Raw genomic sequence first — 24,895 nt, 5'->3', positions numbered from 1 at the left:
ATGTGGTTTCTTCACTGCTTTATCCATCATTTTTTTCTGTTCCATTAGCTAAAAATTGTCTTGAAATTAGGTTGTGAATAAAACAAATCAAATGCAAACACAGATCATGCTGAGTTCGTTTTTTTTAAGGGACACACAGGTATCACTCTTTCCTCAATATTTTTTTCGCTCTTCTGTCTCCGACACTAATAGGGATGCATGCCCAGCCATCTGTGAAGGACAAGGGAGCCTTTTGGCCGAGACAAATCGCTTTGGAGCGGGACTGCAGCTTCTCCCCACCATCCCTGTGCTCTGCACACACACAAACACAAATACACGCATGCAGTCCCTTTCCTCCAGGGTAACAAGGGAAGCATTGGGTCCATAGTGTTCCATCAGAAGTCAGCCAACTGAGCCACCGGCCTAATCCCTACCAGCACCCCGCATGCCTACATTGCCAAGTTCCAATTAGACCCAAAAAAAAGAAAAGTCCTCCAGTTTTCCTGGACACAGGCTTTTATGAGGCGAGTGCCTAGCCCTCCATGACCGACTATCCACTCAATGTAACAATGTGTCTATGAAAGCAAAATGGGGCAACAGGCCAGAACTATCAGACACCCTTGAGGGGTGACGCTTGGAGGGAACAAAGAGAGTCCCATTCCTTCCCCGTTCTAAACAAAGTGGAAAGTGTGCTCCCAGTGAGCTTGCAGTAGTTCAAAGAGACAAGTTCAGCCGTGGAGGTTCAGGCATCCATAAACAGGTGCTCAGTAAGGACAGCTGGCACAAAAACACAATGCTGACATGTTCTAAGAAAATATGGCGGTTGATTTCAAAGGATACACCAGTTGTGTGTCAACCCACGTGACTAGCTGTCGTGGGTCCCACCAGGGAATGATTGGGCAGAGGCGCCAAGGTGAAAGTATTCTTGACTTTAATGCAAGAACAGAGCACACCAATTGCTCCACAAAGGTTAACCAACATAGACTTCTCCAATCCAACACTCCAAATTCTCCTCTCAGACTCTCCAACTTCTCCACTCAGACTCCCACACTGACAGCTGTATCTGGTTCTCTTTTAAGTGGTAAGCCCCTCCTCCTGGGCGTTGCTCTCCATCAGTCCAAAGAGAAAATAGGGACAAGTGTTTACATTGTTCAAGAACATAAACATACAGGAATAAACAGTTTCATTCAACTAAACATTCTGTGTCGTGTACAGAAAAATAACAATAATCATCAATAAAAATAAATACAAACAGTGACCGATGCGTCACATGACCCAGGGTGTCCATGACCACTTCCGGGTTACCGGGTTACTTCCGGGTAAACAAACCAACGTTAATGTTGGCGTCGTGTGTGCTTCGTGTTAATGTATGCATGGGGATGGTGAGTCGGCAACCTAGTGTGCACCCAGGGCTACCTGCAGAGGGATAGGGACGGAATGAAAAGGGTAAGCTGATGTAAATGACGTGTTACCGGGTCCGAGCGTGCGCGTCTATGCGCACGTGTGTATGTGTGCGAGCCTGTGTGCATGCGTGTGCGCCTGCAGCGGCAGCTGACGGTTCTACACCGTCACACTAGCAGTGGCTCAGAAAAGGCCAATTATAATTCTGTGCGCCATTATTGTTGGTGTTCTCCAAGAGTGACAATTAGATTTATTTACATTTCTCAGTTCCCACTTTCATTGTTACCGGCTTTGGTGTCTAAGCAAGTTGTCAGAAAGCAAGTGAATACAGAGCCGGTCCCTTTGTTAGAGGCTGATGAGCAGTCATAACAGGGGATTTACAACTCCTCTGCTCTATAAACACAACCAATATTCTGTAAATGGAGACAGGCCCTTAATAGTGCCTGCAATTCAGAGATTTGCAGAGAACGGCGTTGGCGATGGTGTCCATGTCCCTGTGTGTGTGTGTGTTCAGGAAGGACTCTACACTTCCTCTCTCCAAAAGCTCCTAATGTCCTGAGTGACCTTGCTAAATAAAAACCAGTAGATTGAGTCGCTTGCTTTCCCTGCCCATTGGTAAGGCACTGAGGCTTGAAGTATACATTTGCGCGCCGCATTACACCCTTTAATAGGCAGTCAGTCAAAATAACACGCTGCCTGAAATGTCAGCGTTTACCTTCGTAATGGCCAAGCTTGCGAAGAAATTAATAGATCCTCCAGCTCATCTTTTGTACTTACTGCCTTTGTTCTGTCAGTGGCAAGGACCAACAAACACCATTGCACACGTACAATCAGACAACTCTGCAAATCTACTGTAACTAGTTTCTACTAATCCAGAAGGTTGGTGAAATGGGGCCAGCACTACTATGGGTGCAGATAGAATTTCGAAAGGGGTCAAGTCTGGGTGTGCTGAGAGTTTGGGGTGACATTTCCCTCCCAACCCCTAAAATGCTTAAAAAATAATGTATCATCATATTCATTCATCTATCAAGAAATCAATTTTCACCTTTGAGCTTTTTGATGTGTCTATAAAGTTTTATGTAGAATGCTGTTCCTGACACTACCCTCTGAAGAACTGTAGCATCCCAAGTTTGCTACTATTATTATTGCAATTGTCCGTGTTTTTTTAGCTTATTTTGAAACTTAAAAAGTCAAAGAGCAGATTTGCTGGTGTTCACTGATGACATACACAAACAGCAGCTGCCATTAGTGAGGCACTGTAATGCATTCATGTGTGTTCACGGGTCAGTAGGAAAATGCAACATCTGCCTTCACCTTCTGTACTGTTGCTCCAATATGCACAATTAAATGAAATGTTAATGAATGCTAATGAAATGGCTAATTGCTGATTCGACGCAACCATGCGAAGCTCACTCTCTGAGATCCAATGTTCATTGTTTATCACTGAGAGTTAGTTTTTTTTTTCTCATTTCGTTGAGGGGGGGGGGGATAAACGATAATAAAAACAATAAACATAGAAAAAAGTGGATAATTATTCTGCATGCAGACTAAGAGCCGTGTTAGCCCGCGGAGCCACGCCAGCTAAGAGGTGACACTCCTTTGTTCCTGTTCAGACTGCGTTGGAACTTTTCTGACAGTCTGATAGAAAGATGGAAAGGTAGTTTGGAATAGGTTGGCCGGCGGCGATTTTTCACCTCGGTAACAGTCGAGCTTGTCATTCCCGGCAGAGACAGCCACTGAGGCCTGCTAAAGCTCGGTAAAGCTTGCGGCTGTCTTTATCTCTCGGCCTGTGAACCCTGAGTGGTTTCAGGCAGTGATTAGTGAGGTAGATCCCACGTGGGTCACCCCTTTTTGCTGGAGGAGATCAGCGCTGAAGATTTGAGGCATTTGGGTACCTTTGTAGACCGAGCATATGAGTGACAAGAGAGAAGAGGTGGACGTAATGGAAAAAGGGAGAAGAGGTGAGACAGACAGGAGAGAGGTGAGTATAGTAACAAGAGAAGATGAAAGGTGTATGATAAGTTTGCACTGGGAGTAGAAATATTCTTTTGGAAGGGGCAAAAACATCTATTTCTTTCTGAGGGATCTGCATGAATGTGGCACACCTGAATATGAAGTATCTGCTCAGTGCCTATGAGTGTTTTATTTATTTATTTTTTCATTTTTAAAGGAGGATCTTGCAGGGATATTTTTTTGTATGAAGCTATAAAATCTGAGATAAATCATTAATGTAACTAAAAAATAAAACTGCTGCCTTCATGTGGCCCTCAAAGTCAGCTATAATCGCCTCCTGAAAAATCAATTACTAAAATAAAAGGGTCCTCGTTGTGACTATTAATATGACGCAACTGTCAAAGCAAATTCAAAAGTAGTGCAAAATGGACCAGGCTTCTCAAAGATTGAACAGCACTTGTGAAAATTTTATGTTTTAGAGATTCCAAGTGTTAATTATCCCCGATAAGTAGAATCTACTACATCAGTGAGAAAATACTATAAGGTAAATTACCTATTTGGTATTAGACAAGTTCTACTCCAATCATATTTTGTAAAAGCGTTGCCAGTGGTGTTTATGGTTTTGTTATGACATTTTTTGGCAAAATCAATTTGTTGCTAATTTAAAGTTTAAAAGATTTAACTAACATTTTTTGAATATTAGGATAAGGGAAAACACATTAACCCTTGTGCTATCCTAGGCACTTTAACGTTGGGAGTTGGGTCATCTAGACCCACTAGACAGTGCGCTGAACCTTTTTTCTTCAATGATTTGTGATCTTCACTGGTGTCCATGGATTACATGAAATCTTTCCACCTTTATCCACCTTTGTCATGGTAGGGAGAACACGTCAATGTAAGGGTGGGGTCATCTAAGATAGCACAAGGGTTAAACTGATGACATCAATAGTTTTCTTCTTTCAGTTTAACCTGCCCCCAGTGGTCATTTGAAGAACTGCAATCTTTGGTAAACTGGTGTTAGCTTCCAACTCTGGAACTGGTTGTAGGATCAGAAACACCTGCTGTGCACAACATACAAATAAATGCTGGTAAAAAGATGTCAGATTAACCTTTGTGCTATCTTAGATGACCCCACCCTTGCATTGACGTGTTCTCCCTACCATGACAAAGGTGGATAAAGGTGGAAAGATTTCATGTAATCCATGGACACCAGTGAAGATCACAAATCATTGAAGAAAAAAGGTTCAGCGCACTGTCTAGTGGGTCTAGATGACCCAACTCCAAACGTTCCTGGATAGCACAAGGGTTAGGATGATTTAAACTAGATGATTAAGATATTACCCTGGTGTCCTAATGTATGGCTAGTATTTTTGATAAGTCATTTCTTTCACGTCCGCATAAGCTAGGGCACAAAATAAGTGACACTCAGCCCACTTAACTGTTTATTAAGTAATGTCAAAATGGCTCAAAGACTTTTCATTTTCATTTTTTATTGCTTTTTCCACAGTTTCATCAAAATAATTACCCCTTCTGTAGTGTCAATGATCTCCCACACGATCCGTCTGACTTGGAGAAACGGAAAAAACCCGCCGTTTGCTTAGTAATGTAGAAAGTTGTTTCCATTTTGAAGGAATCAACCAGTTATCTATTGCCAAACAGAACTGATTTGGTTGGAAGACAATGCATCTGAAGAGAGATATGTAGAGAAAAGGGACGTAGCATTATAAGAGGGCACTTATGCATATGTTTGATAAAGATAAGTGGCATCCCATCTATTGGTTGTTAATGAGATCTTCTGCAGCAGAAAGATGTATGCGGCTGTGGCATGGAATGCACTGTAGGGAAATGACTGCTGAAGGGGACTGCAGGGGGAAGGCACTTCATCAAGTATAATTGCTGCCTTGTACACACTGGGTCCCCAAAGGCTCTGGCTTTTCTGCAGTCGCCGAGGATCTTCCTCTGTTACATTCCCTTCTTCTTCTTCTCTTCCTTTCTATCTTTCACCTGATTTTCTTTTCCAATTGACCCACGTTCGCCCTTCCTAAGTGGATTATTTCCTGTTAAATAATTTTATTAGTCCATTGTTTTGCTTGCAACAAAGTTGGAATTGGGCCATGATTAGTCGGGGAACAACCTGGCGACTTCCTCTTCACCACAGATCCCCTGTGTTAATAATAGTTCCAATCTAGAAGGCTTTTTATGTCTGTTTTTTTGTTGATGATGTGCATTTATTTCTCAGAAACATTGTAATATAGCAAAGCAGGGAAAGAAGCTCTTTTATCTTTTTCTAATTGGAACATTTTATTTTTTGTACTGCTTATTTTTAACAATAAATCTGTATTGCTTTTTAGTATTATCTTTTGCCGTGGGTATACTTGCAGGTTTGTAGAGCAGAGTCCTTTTTTAAATGTTGAAATTTTGCACGTGTGTTAAAATGTGCTTACTTACCATTTATGTCTGCACAACCGTTTATAAGGCTTACTGTCAATGGATGCTCTCTTTGCGAACATATGTTCAGATATAAGGCGCACCGAACTATAAGGTGCATTAGATGAGACAAAGGAGTCAGAGATAAGACTTAATTAACTTCGCTCACAGTAACTCTAGAACTTGTTTGTAACACGCTGCACAATAGCCGAGTATGAATCGGTAGCCACGTTAGCATATACACAATACATTAAACTCGCTGCCTTGTTTGCAACATCCAAAAACATCAGACTAAAATTACTAAATCGAACATTATTGTGACTATGCTAACTCCCAACCTTGCTAGTAACACGTAAAAAAAACAGAGTCCGTCACAGCAACATGTTAGCCGCGTTAGCGTATCCATGATACCTCTAACTCCCAACTTTGTTTTCAACACGATAAAGTTAAAACAAACATGACTGTGACTACCTTGTTAATAGCACATAAAGAAAAAAAAACACAGTCCGACATCCCTAAATGTCAGTCATGTTAGCATTTTCACAGTAACACCCAACCAAACATTTTGACAGAGCGCCGTGTATCTCTCAAAAACATCAATAAACACAACCAAAACCAATAATGTGTCAATAACAGAACACATCTACACAAGTTGTCCACCTTTTGGCTTATCTCTTCAGGGGTTGCCACAGCGAATCAGCTTCTCACAGGTTTGACAGGGATTTTCATACCGAATGCCCTTCCTGACCCAACCCTGTTTTTTATCTGGGCTGGGGGCCGGCAAAAGGGGATCCAGACTTGGGCCCCCTTGTGGCTGCAGAGTTAGGGAGTAGCACGGTCTTGCCCAAAGACCAGCAGTGAATGGAGTTCATTACACTACCCTGGGAATCAAACCTTAATTTCCCAGGTACCAGTCCTATGCTTAACCAACTGGGCTATCAAGTTGCCCTTAACTAAACTAAGAAGGCACAATCACAGTCACAAAAGTAAAAGTTTGACAAGACCTTTATTTTCTCTTGACTATAACTTTCACAGAATTAAAAAACACACTGTTTGAAATTATTTCTCTATTTCTAGCAGATGTGAAAAAACAATATTCTGATGTAATTTATAGATGTCTAAATTCTTCCCTTGTTTCATCACTGCGTCATATTAAATAAATATTATATAGTTGCAAATCTCAGTCACTTGGAGTGGGCATCCACACCAACAATAGACCAACTATTTGGCAAACTCCAAAGAGCACCAATCATTTTGGCACCATGCTCTCATGACCATTCAAAGGTTGGTGGGAACACTGGCACGTCTCTAAAGCAGCCTCAGAATGGGCCTATCCTGTTGGCAGCAGGGAGTAGAACTAAGTTCAACCATCAGCCAGTCAACGCAGATTGCATGGCACATCAGCGCAGACCTGGAATGGAGTGGCTTTGTCGCCTGCCAGCGTTGTGGTGCAGCCATGTTTGTAGCAGGTTAGCCCCTCTGCTGGGCGCATCGGGTAGCTTTGGAGTGTGAGAGGGATGGAAAGAAAGGAGTGCATGACTGGATCAGCAGATGGGGATATTCTGTTTTTGATGCCATGCAGCTGTGGCTGCAGATAACATATGCCAGGCAAAGGGCGATGACAGAGGCTCTGTAAACCATGACAATCCTAACCACGTGTTTTTTTTTTCCTTTAGAGAGGGCCAACACAAGCCAAATGGTGCATCAGTTTAATGTTATCAAAGGCACTGGGAACAAAACAGTGCAAAGGTGTTTGCTTTACTGACATGTAGGGAACAAAACTCTAAAGGAATTGTTTCATTATTATTTCATTTATTTTCCAAAATGAAAAAAGTTTTTTTAGTTTTTGTTAAAAGTACTGTTAATTATTAATTTATGACAAATGAAACAACCAAAGGCTAAACTTTACGGCAGTGTTCCGTCCTTTTTAGCACAAATTACATTCTAAAAATAATCAATTGGTGCGCAAGGACACCATCCAATTGGTCGTTGGGCAACACCCTTTACACTACTGCCTACCTATGTAGCCAAAAGGGGGCCCCAGTCTGGATCCCCCTGTGCCCCCCAGCCAGGATAAAATACAGGGTTGTGTCAGAAAGGGCATCCGGCAAGAAAATCTCTGCCAAACCACCTGTACTAATCTGTGAACCTGAATTCGCTGTGGCAACCCCTGAAGAAATATGCTGAAAGGTAAAACTGCAGCAGAACGTTTTGCCCATATCCGAATACCAGCATTGAGTTTCTGCCATTTGATTGGCTGATTAGAAATTTGCATTAACAAGTAGTTGGACAGCTGTGCCTCATAAAGTGGCTGGTGTGTTTGTCAGTACTCGATGTCACAAAAGAACAACATGAGTTATCATTTCTGTTCCAAATAAAAACCCAATTAAATCTAAAATCCACATTTTTTATTGAAATATAAACAATTCACAAAAGTTAAACCTTTTAAAATAGTGAATGGTTTATAGGCCAACATATGTGGCACTTTATTTATTTATCTATTTACAAACACTGATGGTGAATCCGCTACCATAAAAGGCGTTAACCTTAAGCCTCATGAGCAATGGTTGAGTGTCTTGCCCAAGAACACTTAGGACACATAGAACACATAGGCAGGCAAGGAAGATATTGAATCTGCAACCTTCCAATCAGAGGTTGGCCACTCAACGTGTGTGCCACAGCCAACAAAAAAAGCAGAGTTTATGTTTTGTTTATATATATGCCACATTTCTGAAGAGTAAATCCATCAGATAATACATTTTGCAACAGTGTAATGTAGCAAAGCCAACAGATTCTTTGGATGTTTTACCAGAACAAAATGTCGCAGCAGAGTATAGACTTTGAGATACAAATGAAGAGTCTATACTCTTCATACTCTAATACAAAACATAAGCTATACTTTTGTCTGTAAAAAAGTAAACTGCATCCACTGCTGCTTGCTTTAAAAGTCCCATAACTCTTGTGCTATCCTAGGCACTTCAACATTGGGAGTTGGGTCATCTAGACCCCACAAGACAGTCCGCTGAACCTTTTTTCTTCAATTATTTGTGATCTCCACTGGTGTCCATAGATTACATGAAATCCTCTTCACCTTTATCCACCTTTGTCATGGTAGGGAGAACACATCAATGTAAGGGTGGGATCATGGGATCGCACAAGGGTTAAAAGCAAAAAAACAAAAACACACAAAAATTTGCTGATCCTTAAAAGCCCATGCACAATATCAAATTAAATCAAATCAAATCAAACTTTATTTGTAAAGCACTAAATATAACACAAAGTGCTTTACATTAAATCACAACAAAATATAAAAACAAGCATGACGGATAAAAATAAGCACAAAAATTAAGAAATAGGGCCCCCCTCCCCATACCTAGCCCCCCACTCATTTCAACCCTCCCACCCCCCAACTGATGGGGAAAGACAATGAGAAATAGAAATAGAAATAATTGGAACCTCCCCTGTGAACAGCCGCATAGACAGCCAAATGCAGCATCACAGGCGGGGATCACTCCACCAGAGCTAAGCAGTGATGCAGGTTCCCATCTAGAGCTGCAGTGGCTGAACAGCATCCGACCCAGAGGAAGAGGTCTCAACTGAGGAAGCACTGGAAAATAAATAAATAAATAAAAAATGAAAAAGAAAATGAAAAAATAAAACATATTGATAAAAACAATAAAACATTGAAATAAGGTAAATGAAAATAACGTGTTAAAAATCTAGTTCAAGTTCATAAAACAAGATAAAATGGATAAATAAATTAATAAAAGTAGAAAAAAATTAGCTACAAGCCAGGTTAAAAACATGGGTCTTTAGCCTTTTCTTACAAGCATTAATGCTCTCTGCGGCTCTCAGGTCCTCTGCCAGACTGTTCCATAAACTTGGGCCATAGTGCTGAAACGCAGCCTCTCCATAGGTTTTGGTTTTTACCATCGGAATGGTTAACAGACCAGTGCCAGAGGATCTCAGGGTCCCCGAGGGTTCATACTTTACTAAAAGATCTGATAAATAAGAAGGCGCAAGACCATTAAGACATTTAAAAACAGTTAAAAGTATCTTAAAATAAAATCTGAAGCATATGGGGAGCCAATGCAGGGATTTTAAAATTGGGATGATGTGAGCTCGCTTCCTGGTCTTTGTGAGAACTCGTGCAGCAGAATTTTGGAGAATTTGAAGGTTCCTAATGTTGGTTTTTGGAAGATCAGGAAGCAGGGCGTTACAATAATCAACTTTACTCATGATAAAAGCATGCATTAGCATCTCTAAATTAATAATTAAAGAGAGAGTAGTGGGCGGATCCTTGCCAGATTTCTAAGATGATAAAAAACAGTTTTAACCACCTGTTTTCAATAGTCATGGTTATGAGTCTGAATGCTGAGACAACCAATCCTGTCACACACCCCTGCGGCCTGTTTGGCCTTTCATAGACTTCCTGACAACAAGGGCTCTGAGCGTCCTTGGAACAAAAAGTGCTGTTAAATAAAGTTATTTCAGGGGGGATAGAAGAAGAGCAACGGTTTTCAAATTATAATCAGAAGCACATTGTTATTGCTTCCTATGGAATGTAAATCTGACAACTAAGCAGACGTATTAACATTACGTATTCAACACAGAAATATAAATAAATGACCTTACTTTAGGTTTTTGAATATAATTCTCTTTTTAGTTACATGTTAGTGGTATTCCCAGAACTCAGCACATTGGCTTTTTACATGTTTGGGGGTCAGAAAAATGCCCAATTTTCTAAATCACTCCATCTTGGAACAATGACTTCCGTAGTAAGTGCACTGGAAAAATACATCACATTTTTAAAGAGTGAACCTTCATGCTGATTTAAGACTAGGAATTATTGCTTTCCAGAAAATGGATTTGCAGACATTTCCCTAGCAACAATCACTGCAGCATCTACCTTTGCTACATGGTGGTCACTTGTGACCATGCTTTGAGTGATGACTTATTTCTGATGCTGTTTTTAGAAACACTTATATACAAAGCTCATGCTTGCAATTACACCCAACTACAATGCCACAACGGATTCTGAATGCCACTTGTTCCTGTGGCTTTTTTTCTGAAGATGGAGAATAAATATTAAGAAAGTAAGTTTGAAATTGCCTGAGTTTTTTTTTTTATTCAAATCATTATGAGCAGATGATAAAATGCTATTTAAAAAAAACATTGTATTTGTGACGTAGAAAGTACGCCCAAGTACCCTGCATCCACTAGTAGATGACTAAATCTATGTATGTCTTCTTTTCCCTCATTTGACCTGGCATCTGGTTTAAAACAGTACGGCTGGACAGCTCCAATATTGCTTGCCATTTTTGTTGCAGTGGTAATGTTAGGTTTGGGGGTGTGAGGGGGCTGTAAGCTAGTGGGAGAGAGTGTAAACAGAAGCCTGAGCACTCCCGTCCAGTTCAGACAAGTCAGGTGAGCGTTTCCTCTCAAAAATCCACAAAATGGGACGGCTTAATACGTCTTTTTTATAATGGAAATGCTCAAAATTCAAGACTATACTGTATCGTACCGCTCAGTGGAAACGAGGCAAGAGAGCTCTAATATGGGTGATGGGAAGGGAGGGCGGGTATTGCTACATGTCAACAGTCCCGCCCACTACTCAGAGGCGAATTTCTAATAAACTACTGCCACTCTGCAGAAACTTTGTCCTAAAATTGGCATATTTATAATTAAAAGACCACTGGGAACACTTTTACAATAGATTCAGAGATGATCGGAGTGGAACTTTTAACAGAAAATCTTTGCAAACTAGTTTGCCATTTATCCACATTAATGGCTTGTCATCTCACCACAGACAAACATTGTAAGCCAACCGAAATGAGAAGCTCACTGCAGGGCCAAATCATGTCGGGAGCATGTCCAGGCAAACCTAGCAAGAAATGTTGGCCAACTCTTCAACAATGGGTCTCTCTCTATCTCTTGCAATGGGTACCTAGGCTCCTGCAGCAGCTGCCAAAGCCACTTCAGATAGCCCCCACTTCAGGCGGGATCCCTCAGAAAAGGTTTGAGCACCATCATGAGATTGAGGCTAAGCCGGCAGAGGCACTAGCTTATGTAATTCTCTGGAATATGCAAAGCCTTTGAACTCCAATTTGCGCTGAAAACCGTGCCGTGTTGCAATTTGCACTGTGACTTCAGATGATGGAGAATTATTGATTTATGAATTGCAGCAGGAATTCTGAAAGAGATTGATAGTGTAATGTCTTACTGTGAAATCCCCTTACTTACGTTTTCCTCTGGCATGCTGCTAAGGCCATCTGGTGTGTAATTGTAACATGCTGAACAAACTGTAGTGTATGGACGCTTCACATTACTTCAAAATACATTCATCTAAAAGATGCAAAGGAATGCAGAAAAAACATCCGAAAAGATGTTGGAGAGGAGCTTCCTTTTTTTCCCAACTGCAACATAACTTTTATGGGAAAACATTTTCACACTACAATTGAAAAAACATAACTAAAGCTGTGTTTTTAAAAAAAAAGTTGTATACGCCACGTACAGTCAGTGAATTTCTGTTTTTATGCAACATAACACATCATCACTACAAATGCATCATTAAAATGACCATTATAATTTTGAAACATCTAGTCTTTACCACATCTTGTCTCTCAGAAGACACAGTTGTCATCACAATGGGGTGTCTAGAAAAGTTTGAGATGTAACATTGTTTCACACGTTTGCTATATGTGTTCATGTGTGCGTGACATAGTAACTGCTTTGTTTCTTTCTTACTTTGAAAGATTAAAGTTTTTTTTTTAAATCTTTTGCATTTTGGTATCTTTTTTATTTTATTGACACGTTAAAGAATTATTATTTTTAAATGAAAAACGAGTTATTTTTGCATTTTCCTACCCAGAAGTGTGATGACTCAGTCTCTGAGGCTCCGCCTTTCGCTCTTCATGGGTGCCGCCGATTTCATGGCGTCAAGGACGTGTCTATTTCTCTCGCACGAAAACAAACAACATCCAAATTGCAAAGATAGATGTGCATGTTGTGCATATAAAAGGAAAGAGTTTTTGCAGATCACTGCTAGGAGAAAGTTTGTGTGTTTGTGTGTGTGTGTTAGCCTTGGGGCGGTGCTGGCATCGCAGACTCTTCCTGAAAGGGGTTGTTCTTACTTATCTTTGTTACATTGTAAGAACCCACTTGTTTTCGTGGTTTGGGAGCGCAAGTTTTTAGAGGAATAGTTGCGTGAACAGATCATATCAAATACCGCTTTGTTTTTTTTTTTCGTGAGGAATAAACATTATGATATACTTAAGGGGTCAAAAAAGTTGATTTTACATGATATAGGCCCCTTAAACAAAGACTAGAAGGTGCTCATGAAATCATTGATTTGTGTGCAAGGAGAGAAGGCCTTAGGTGAACGGTGGAGGTCACTATCAGGAGAAAAGAACCTCAAATCAATTCCAACAAAGCAGATGACAGAAAATGCAGGGTCTTGGCTGGCAAGAGTAGGGTCACGAGATCACTAAATCCCCAGGTTTGTAGTGGTAAGTGCCTCCTGACATGATGTTGTGGCTGGGCGGGAGCTATTCAGCCACAATAAACCTATATACACTGGACTGATAGTACTTAATGTTGCCTATTGGATTCAACGTGGTGAACATGAATCCTCAAGCGGAACAGGAAACATCTGGTACTTTTAGGTTTGTGACCAATTCAGATTTTAAAGGTTGGGCTCAGTAGACATCTATTTGGGTTGGAATTTTCTGCTTTTTGTTGCTGTTTAGGTATTTTTTTTAAATAAATTTTCTCATATTTAGAAACTTTATAAACATAAATATATATAAACCAGTTTTTTTCAAATTTAGATTTTTTTGTGTATATTTTGTGGGTAATAAAATATTAGTTTTAAAGGAATTGAAAAAAAAAAGGGGGATTTTATACTATGGCCCTGAGAATGTCTGGCACTGCATTTACCGTATTTTCTACAATATAGAGTGCCTTGGATTACAAGGCACACTGTCAATGAATGGTCTATTTTTAAACTTGTCATATGTAAGGTGCACTAAATTAAAAGGCACATTAAAAATAAAAATGAGATAAGTCCATCAGACAGTCAGACTTCATTACCTGTATTCACATGGTAACTTCCAACTTTGTTTGCAACACATTAACCCTTGTGCTATCTTAGATGACCCCACCCTTACATTGACGTGTTATTCCTACCATGAAAAAGGTGGATAAAGGTGGAAAGATTTCATGTGATATCATGCCTAAGATAGCACAAGGGTTACAAAAAACAGACTGATAATAATGAAACCAACACTTTTGTGACCACACTAACTCCCAACCTTGGGAGTAACATGTAAACAAACCACCGTCCAAAACTTTAGACATGTTGGCTTTCCATTCATTTGAATGGGAAGGTGTGTAAAAACTTTTGGTCTGTACTGTAATTCATGAGTGTTTCTTGTGTTTGTCATCCGTCGATGTGAACAGTTATCTGTCGAGGGTTTCGGCTGATGTGTCTTTATGTGAATTTGGTTTTGAAATGTTGAAAATTTTAGTCGGAGGGGGGAAAAAAATCTTTTCTGGGGGGTCGGTTCAGAATTACACAGTTTATGCGTACTTTATATTGAACTGTATATGTAGAACTATTAAATAAATCTTATGCAATTGATGTATGCGCTAATTTGTGGGTTTCCATGACCATTCCATGTCTGTCTAGCAGACTTTTAATGCATGTACCACCAGTTTATAGCTTTTACATCGCGCATATGATAAAATATCACATTAAAATCTGTGTATTATGCATCACTTTTAGGATAGATTTTCCATCTACCACTTAAAATGGCTTTCACATCAGTAAATACAATCAGAAGTATTCCATATAAGAGACACTCCAGATTATAATGTGCAGTGTTCTTTTGTAAAAGGTTTAGGCTTTTATAGTGCAGGGAATGGTGCAGGGAATAGGTTACTTAAGGTCAATCAATCATATCATTTCGGTGTCAATAATACATAGCCAACACTTTGGCCAGGAAAAAGATTTGTGTCTTAAGAAAGCAATTTTAAAAGCAAGACCTTGATCAGGATTTTATCTGCAAATTGAGATGCAAATTCAAAATCATGACACTCTTAGACTAAAAACAAAATGATGTACAGTGAGGGCCAGTTAGCTAGAAAATATTTATGTGAGGCAACAGAGATGAGTACTGCTGATTCTTCTGAATTATTCAATTTTCAACATTTATGTTTAGAGTTTATTATCTATGCCGAGTGCACTTCATTCATTTTCCCCTCGTAGAGGAATCTAGTCTGATTACCAGCCCATGAACACGCACGTTGTAGAACCTCATTCATAGAAATTAATTTCCTATGTAAATTGTGAGGCTCATAATGATCCGTCGTACATCGTGTACAGTAACCCTTCTGACCTCCAATTACAATTGCACCAATCAGAGTGGGGTTAATTCCGAGAGAGACGATCAATTTGCCACAATCACTTTTTCCTTCAGTCTCGTGGGACACTGAGTCACTTTGAAGCAATTAAACCTATTTCCCAGTACTTCCACTGCAACGTGCTACCTTTCTTCTGTGTCTCTCTTTCATCATAAAATACCAAAAGCATTCTCTCACTGTTAGGGTCTAACTCCAATTTGTTTTAATCAAAAATTGTATTCATTAATTACACAATGATTGAATTCTAACAATACAAAAATATATGTTAAAGAAAAGCTTAACATGTTTTTGTGCGGTTTTATTATATCACATTTAATAATGTTTATTTTATGAGGTTAAAAATGAAAAGCCATTTATTGAGTTTGAAGGGTCAAAAGGTCAGTCTTTGAAGATAAAAAGTCCAGAGCACACCAATTAGTTTTGAATTTGTTGGATTTCTCTTCTTGTCTCACTTTTTAGTAATGAAACTATTGACCTTGCCTTCACTTATATTTGGATCTGTATCAAACCCAATCTTTTTCAGATATTTAGTCTTCTGTGCTGCGATACAATGTTTCAATGTCAGGTTTATTCCTGTGAGTAATTTTATATTTTACTTTTATTTTAAAAATGTTCTAGATTGATAACCCAAACATATCCATCACTGAGTGATGGGATCATTAAAGTGATACCCTTTTTAATTAAGGAAAGGTTTTGTTGCTCTAATGAAAATATTTTACATATTTGATCTTCTCCTCCTAAGTTTGTGTTTGGTCGATTAAGATTTAAATAATCAGCCGAGAACTAAAAATTGCCTCTTTCAGTAACTAATTCATCTCATTTTGTTTACATCTCTAAATCCAAAAAGGATTTTATAAATCGAAAAGGAGACCTGCAAAAGTACTTTATTGCCACTTCCACACATTAAATCTGAAATTCCTAGTACATAGTGCAGTGTACTATGAAATACTAAAATACTTTTACTGGGCAGCAAAGAAATACTATAAAATGCATGTGACATTCTGTCAGGAATTCTTGAAAAGATGTTTAGCATATGGTGTTCACTTTGGACTGTCGCTACCTGACACTAGCGCATGTCAACCATTTACAGTTGAAAGAGGTTTTGTACTAAATGTCAAAGTGGTGTAAACCCTTCCTAGGCCCGCCAACCAAAAAAACCCACAGTACTTATACAGTTCAACGGCTAGTATGTGTGCATTTGAGTAAGGCTTAACCCTTGTGCTATCCTAAGCACTTTAACATATGGAGTGGGGTCATCTAGACCCCACTAGACAGTCCGCTAAACCTTTTTCCTTCAATGATATGTGATCTTCACTGGTTTCCATGGATCAGTATTTTGAACGTATCCTTTACAAAATGGACCCATTAAGCTAGACCGAACCATATTTGGGCACCTTAGAATGTTGGTCCATAGAAAAATGGAACAGACTGTTGAATCCAACTGCTACTGTTGCCACATGACAAAACTTGTTGATCTACGGAAGGTAAATATGACAAAAGAAAGGGCCAAACCAGCACTTTCCTCTTTGCCACCCGCAATCTTCTGTCAACCAAAATTAAATTTCCTCTATTGTTGTTGATAGCTTAACTCTTGCTTTAGTTACACTACTAAGATGCAAAGCTACGGATTTGGTCTACACCTCACGTGAGCTGTGACAGTCCAACTTTGAGTGGAAATGCTCCCCTGAATTAACTGTTCCATACCAGACCATACCGTAACATTGGAAATTAGGCTTTAGGGACATAGCAATAGTTATTATACTAATCATATTGAGATTGTCGAACAAACCTCCACCCCCCCAACACACATATCCATTACACATTTCTATTATTGCCAATGATGCAATTGTTCAAATTTTGCTTCATAAAAAAAACAAGAATCTTTTGGATGATGTTAAACTTTTGACTTTGTTCAAAGTTGTTTTTTGTTGTTGTTGTTGTCTTGTATTCGCTTTACGATCCGTTGCACAGCAATAATTTCTGGTCTTCATATGCGTCAATGTTCCTAGTTATACTATAATTTCCATCTTAAGTACTCATGACTTAACTTTTTTCCATCCAAGTGTTTCTTTAAATGGCAAAAGATGTTACATTTGATCACAGTCCACCATGCAGATTTGAGTTCACAATTTCTAAGGAACAAAAAGTCTTGTTGCCGACTGTAATTTATGCACTGCATTTTAACTCTTGCAATCTATGCAAAGCATCCATTATTTTGTATTCAAAAGTTTAGATACAACATTAGCACACATTTAACATCGTAATCTTTTTTTTAGCTGCTTTTTTTCTCAGAACAGTAGTGAAAGAGGGTTCCTCGTCTGCAGCCCAGGTTTAAGTATGTTGGCTCAAACAATGACAGCATGTCCTTGAGTTATAAATATATAATATCCGTCTGGTGGCAGTAGGAGACAGCAGCTTTTGATTGGCTTTGGTTATAAATCATTCATTAGAGTTCGCATCAATAATTAATATTCCAACCAAGCCTGAATCCTTTATGTAAATACTTTCACGCGTTGGAAGGTTACCACTGTAAACTTGCCCAGACAGCAGTTTAAAAAGTTTTGATTGCTGGCTTGGGGTGTCCCCTTTGTCTCCAAATTCATTCTCAACTTACCTGCAGTACAGCACAAGAAAGACATTTTAAGCCTGATTACATATTTGCCAGTACTGATTAGGAATTTAATGATGTTACAGCTCACAAAATGCTTTTCAAAATAAAAAACAAACATTAGAACAGTAATAATCCAGGGATTTGCTCATCTAATTAGACTACAATCTCACTTGATGTAAAAAAGGGCTATTTCAATGTCACTGTTGCTGGGACAAAAAGTCTGAATTATTAAAGTTTTTCTTTGGTGACAAAAGAAAAATTATGTAGTACGTCAAATGTCTGATGTTTTATGTGAAGGTGTTTTAAAACAATGTGACTAAACTGCATTGTGTTCTTTTACATCTGTTAAAAAAAGTTTCATGATTTGTCACCTACCTACAGGTGTAGAAGTTAGATTTTGAGTTTGAAGTTTATAATTGTAAAAAAATATGTTTTGTGCTATCTTGGATGACCCCACCATTACATTGACGTGTTATTCCTACCATGATAAAGGTGGAAAGATTTCATGTAATCCATGGACACGAGTGAGGTTCACAAATCATTGAAGAAAAAAGGTTCAGAGCACTGTCTAGTGGGTCTAAATGACCCAACTCCCAACGTCAAAGTGCCTAGGATGGCACAAGGGTTACGGGTTCTGTCCCATTGTTCTCATTAAGGGAGCGTCTTAAATTCTTCTTGTGATATTTAGGTAGTTTATTATTATTAGAGCAACTGATCATTCTGGATTTGATTGAGACTTCCCTGTCCTGGCTTTATCTCCACTGGCTATTCATAACAGAAGCTGTTAATCAAGCTACATTTACACCAAACTCTGCAACGCACGTTCATTTGACCACTTTAATTAGAAGTCTATGTAAATGCTGTTTCAGGCTTCCATGTTCAAAATTCTTTGCTACACATGTTTCTACAACCATTTTTGGGCTATAGACACAAGGCATAGCATAGCATTGAAAGTTAAACCAGGCCGAACCTTGACCAATTGTCCTGAATAGAAATTAGGGCAAAAGCAAAGAAGATGCCGGAACCAAGCTGTGCAACCTTAATTTTGGATGAAATGTTGGGCCTTTTAATAGTAGGAGTTCCTTTTCGAAACCAGACTCTAGTGGTTATTTGAGGAACTGCAACATTTGGGTTAGTTTCAAATTCTGGAATGAAATTTGGGAGCTTGGAATAAGAAGTTATTTCTGAAAATTGCATGTGACCAAACACCAAACAAAGAAGCAAAAACACAAGTAAAATAATGTTGATGTGAACAGATGTGTCTTTATAACAAGGCATTTTGCTAACTTTTAAATAGTAGAGTCTTTTAAAGTTTCCTCCCTGAACGCCTTTATTCCTCATCAGTTGCAGAGAAGAAATTTATCACAAATGTGTGTGTGTGTGTGTGTGTGTGCTGCGGGGCAAATTGCTGCTTTGAAGAAACTTCAGAAACTTGCCACACCTGGATTCTGTTTAATAGCCATATGGTAAAAGCACCTCATCAAAAGACTGTGGAAAGTATGATGACAAGAACTTTGACAGCTACTGTATGGCTGCCTGTGCTGACACATGAAAGGAGTGGCCAAGTGGCTGGAAGAAAAAAAAAAAAAGACTGTCTGATGTGAATTTTGATTTGGAAAAATTGTATCTGTCTGACACTGGAGGATCGAAGAACAGCTCACCTGTGGAATAGATCTGATAGAAAATAGCAGGAAACTGTTTGGGCCACCTAAACGCACCATTAAAAGCCTGCGTTCACTAGCAGCTTTAAATAAATGTGCACTTTCGTCTGCTCTTTGAAGCCTCCATCCTTTTGAACTTTGCTAAAACAACATAAAAGCTGCAGACCAAGAATGGAAGCTGGGATATCGATTCGCTGTCAGCATCTAATTTGCGTAACCAAGCCGTTTTTACCTTCCGCCTCATAGGCCGCAGCTACACGTTTTTAGGCGGACACGAGTTGTCAACCTTCAAAATGCTTCAGGAGGTGATAATAGGCCCAGGCCTGCAGACGGCCACTTTCGTCATGTTAATGCAACCCCCATCTGACGCTTTGCAAATAGGATTTACAGCACATGGGCCCCCAATGAAATGGACTTGCGGTCTCATAAAATGTACTTTTAAAGAAATTGTGTGAGGGAACTCTGGGCAGTAAATTAAAGTCCTCTGACAGGATTAGATAGAGGAGGAAGAGGAGCTTGATGAGCACCCGGGCTAGCTGGAAAGCTCCCGCTCACAGAGGTCAAGGATCTGCTTTGAAAACCACACCTTTCCGATCACAGTTTTTTTCAGTCTCTCTGTAAAACTATTGATTAAAAGGGCATTGTGGCGTGCAAACGGGAATGCTGTAAAACACCCATCAAGTGAACAGCTGGGTTCAAAAATACTGTATGTTGCCTCTCATTTTTTTTAAATTTAAAGACCAATTTTGGGTTGATTTTTCACGCAGCAGGCTTCCAGAGATTCTCATTAAGCTGCATGTAGAGAGGCGACTCAGCGAGAATCCATGTAAAAGTTGTTTGGGACCTGGACATGTCTCTGGTCACTGTAATTTAAGCACACTTCAAAAGCAAACACATTATGTATAAATATAAATATATATATATATATTTTTTTAACCTCTTCCTTTATCGACCTCTAAGTCTCTAAATCCCTGGCCCTTGAGTGTGTGCTCCCAGTAAAAACATCCAGCTGTGGCTGCTGATAGCAGATTGAATAAACTCATAATAAGCTTGCATGTAAAGATAGATAAAAAAGAAAAAGGGATGGGATGTCGAACCCTTTAAAAAAATATTTCGGACAACCCTACCCCTCAAAATGCCCTGCAATTGGATGGGGTAGGGAGAAGGCATAGGGGTATTGGAAGAATTTGGATTAGGGCTAAGTCTGGGTCACAGAGAGGTGGAAAGACGGCAGAAGCTGTCTGAACTTCCTGCTTCAAGAGTGTACCGAATCTCTGAATTATCACATGAACCCAGACATGGAGACTTGATTACCGATGCTTTTGTAGAGCTTCCTTAAATAAGTAATTCTGATCTCTAAACATCATATGTGTCTTCCATGCATCGCAAGTGAGAGAAACACAGACAACGCTCCATTTAGCGATTAGGTGAAAAACATTTTGTGGTATCTCCTCCTATATGTGACTAGGAAATCAAGGTTATGAAGACATTTTTGGACAGGCATCGTTAACCGTGAATTGTGTTTGGCGTGAATGCAGCATTATACAACATAAGGGATGAGCAATTCAAGGCCTCAAGGGCCGGTGTGTCTGCATAATTTCCAGATATCCAAGCCCTACTCATTATTGTTTACCTGTTTCAGATGTGTCTAGCCAATTAGAGGATACCAGAGCGGGGTATGTTAGAAAACATGCAGGAATGCGGCCCTCGATACCTGGACCAGGCATGTGATGCACGCATGTGATGGACTGTTCTAAACAGGCATTCTTGAACAAACTGGGCTGTCGCTCTTCTATACTAGCATATGTACTCACAGTTGGAAGAGGCTTGTTACAGCGCAATTATACAGGTTTTTTCTTTCACAGTAATATTCCGATATAAGAAAGACCTGGTGTCATAATATTCCGAGTGGGCACACACCACAATTATTCATTTCTTCTCTGTAATCACTTTCTAAATGGTTGGCACTACAGTATATTAGACCTTGTGCTATCCTATGACCTCACCCTTACATTGACGTGTTTTCCCTACCATGACAAAGGTGGATAAAGGTGGAAAGATTTCATGTAATCCATGGACACCAGTGAAGATCACATATCAATGAAGAAAAAAGGTTCAGCGCACTGTCTAGTGGGTCTAGAAGACCCAACTCCCAATGTTAAAATGCCTAGGATAGCACAAGGGTTACAAAAGAATGGTACCCACACGGAAGTGCCAACCGTTTGAAAATTTATCGTGAAGTGCCAACCATTGGCACTTCTGTTAGTTGAAAAAGATGCTACCCATAGATCAATATCAAGTCCCTGATTTGTTAAAGTTCAACTGATTTTACATTCAAAACGTGTTTTGTATGTAGAGCGCCAAAACAGACTTAAAAACTTTTATACTGTAGCTATGCGTGAACGCAAAAGGTACTAAATGCAGAAGCCCGAAATATGCATATAAGTGCATTTACACACATGTATAAGGCTGGGTACAACCAATAATTTCCAGAATCGATATGATTCACCAGAGCCTGGATTAAATGATACATGATTTGTTTAATTCTTTCGATCCACTCAATTCGATTCAATTCAATTTTGAATTTACATGGTTAATACATTTAGACCTATTTGTATAGAAGTACAATAATTATCTATATATGTTTTGAAGATATTCAGATTATTCTGATACAGTTCAAATACTTTAAAACTATAAAAAGGAGAAGCTCCAACAAAAACAAAAACGTTCTGCCTCTTCTTGAGGGCATTTCAGTTTGGTCACTAGGTGGAGCTCACACTATAGCATCACATTTTATTCCAGAAGATTTGAGCCAAAAAAAAAGAATGGTTACTTTTAAGAAATGTTTCCTTAACAGAGTTTGGAAAAAGGATGCCTGTGAGTAATTAAAGCCGTTCATTTAGTCAGCGATATTACTATTCGGATTAGCATTAGTCGCCCCATGGGAAATTCCATTATACGCTAGTATCGAGCTAGCAGACTCTTTGATGGCAGATATGTCACGCTAAAATGAAATTTATGAACACAAAATCAAAAGTAAGATGAGACACAACACATATAGAACCATTTGTGTCGCAACCGCAAACATATCTTTTGAACGCAAGAAACATTTTTGAGAGCAAAATAAAAAAAATTTTAAGTAAATATTTTTGTTGCAAATGCAAAAATATTTTTTGAAACCCAAAAAAATTTTGAAAGCAAAAAATAATAGTTTCATTAAAGAAGTTTTTTTGAAAACATTTTTAAAATCTTGAGTCTGCTGAACTCGTCAAAAATGAATACCAGGAACTTGCTTCAGTCAAATCTCATTTACTATCAACGTTTTTATTAATAGGATAGGAAAAATTTGTTTTTTTAGATTATGAAAAAAACAACAACATTTGAAGGCCAACATTAAAAGTTTATGAAACAGGATTTTTCCTAAGTTTTGAAAAAGTAAGGGTGAAATAAACTTTAAATCAGGGACGTTCTGGTTCCACTTTGTGAGCAACTAAGCAGTGGTGGTGAAGACAGCACACCTCTCTGATGTTCTTATTTCACCGTGAGGCTTTGGGTGACGGCAAGTTTGAGATATTGTTTCAAATCCTACATCTTGAGGGGAAGTTTAGTCCAAAATACTGTCACAAGTGATATATTGCATGAGCTTACGCTGCATTTTGCCACCAGGCTAAGTGCTGGCTTCCCAGCAGGGTTTCTCGCAAAGTCTCAATCATCTGTCCCTCCCTTCTCTGTGTCTCTTTACATTTTTTAAAACTTTAATCTCTTTTCGCCATCATCGTTCCCTTACTGCATCTCTAATTCTTTTCCTACCCCCCGCACCCCCATTTTTTTTACAATCCCTGTGCTTTTATTCTCTCTTTGCTAACACTCCGCCCTCCTCCCTTCTATTTCATGCTTCATTTCTCTGTTTAATTGCAGCTGGCTGAAACCGTCTCCATATTCCCAGCAGCTCAGCATTTCTCCAGTCCAACACTATTGCAGCCTAGTGCTATTCAATTACCCCTCTGTAGACTAAACAAAGCGGAGCGGGATAGAACTGTGTGGGCCCTCAATCACTGAAACACAACTCTGGACGGCGGCCAAACAACACTGCTTGAAACAATAAAACAACAGCTACAAACACTTCTGGATCATTTTAATGAGGTTGACAATTGATTGATATGCTTTTTATTAATTTCTTTCCCGCTGTTTTTTGTGGTATCAGGGATGTGCCGGTCAGGTGCTTATCCTTGTTGGGTTCGTTATATTGTAAGTGCAGGGCTATTGCCCAATATCCAGTTTCTTAGTTAACCTGTAAAAAAGCTTAAGGGGCAAATTTGACCTTTGTGCGAATGGTGATCATTTAGGATTGTTCCTGGACAATGGTGGTCGCTTTTGTGCTTAATGCCATAGTCGGCATAGCCGGCAGTAAGTCAGACCTGTTCCCCGGTCCACGTTGGACTCCGGCAGGGCTGCCCTTTGTCACCGGTTCTGTTCATAGTTTTTATGGACAGAATTTCTAGGCACAGCCAGGGGCCGGAAGGGGTCTGGTTTGGGGACCACAGGATTTTCTCTCTGCTTTTTGCAGATGATGTTGTCCTGTTGGCTTCATCGAGCTAGGACCTCCAGCGTGCATTGGAGCGGTTTGCGGCAGAGTGTGAAGCGGCTGGGATGAGGGTCAGCACCGCTAAATCTGAGGCCATGGTTCTCGACCAGAGAAAGGTAGTTTGCCATCTCTCGGTGAGTGGAGTGTCCCTGCCCCAAGGTGTAGGAGTTTAAATACCTTGGGGTCTTGTTCACAAGTGAGGGAAGACCGGAGCGTGAGATTGACAGGCGGATCGGAGCAGCGTCCGTAGTTATGCGGTCGCTGTATCGGTCCGTTGTGGTGAAAAGAGAGGGCTGAGCCAAAAAGCAAAGCTCTCAATTTACCGGTCGATCTTCTTTCCAATACTCACCTATGGTCATGAGTTATGGGTCATGAGTGGAAGAACGAGGTCCCGAAAACAGGCGGCTGAAATAAGCTTCATCCGCAGGGTGGCTGGGCGCTCCCTTAGAGATAGGGTGAGAAGTTCGGTCACCCGTGGGGAGTTCGGAGTAGAACCGCTTCTCCTCCATATCCAAAGGAGCCAGTTGAGGTGGCTCGGGCATCAAGTTCGGATATCTCCTGGACGCCTCCTTGGAGAGGTGTTCCGGGCATGTCCCACTGGGTGGAGGCCCCAGGGAAGACCCAGGACACGCTGGAGAGACTATGTCCCCCACCTCGAGGTCCTCCCCAGAGGAGCTGGAGGAAGTGGCTGGGGCGAGGGAAGACTGGGCATCTCTGCTTAGACTACTGCCCCCGCTACCCCATCCCGGATAAGCGGAGGAAGATGGATGGATGGATGATAGATAGATAGATAGATGACTTTATTAATCCCACAATGGGGAAATTTCATTTATCTGTGGCAGCAACACGACATTC

General features: G+C 39.8%; 1 long non-coding RNA gene across 1 annotated transcript in view; it reads left to right on the top strand.

The window, feature by feature from the left end:
- Positions 1 to 1,284: 1,284 nt before the first annotated feature.
- The window catches only part of LOC144987158 (uncharacterized), a 49,060-nt gene continuing 25,449 nt past the window's right edge, over positions 1,285 to 24,895 (top strand). Inside the window, exon 1 of the long non-coding RNA XR_013651036.1 lies at positions 1,285 to 1,425. This is a non-coding gene — a long non-coding RNA (uncharacterized LOC144987158). The remainder of the gene's footprint in view (positions 1,426 to 24,895) is intronic.

Source organism: Oryzias latipes, chromosome 18, assembly GCF_053564925.1.
Source record: "Oryzias latipes strain Hd-rR chromosome 18, Olatipes_Hd-rR_3.1".
Classification (NCBI taxonomy): Eukaryota; Metazoa; Chordata; class Actinopteri; order Beloniformes; family Adrianichthyidae; genus Oryzias; species Oryzias latipes.
The sequence above is the reverse complement of the archived record's forward strand: the minus strand, read 5'-3'. Positions and strand labels throughout refer to the sequence as shown.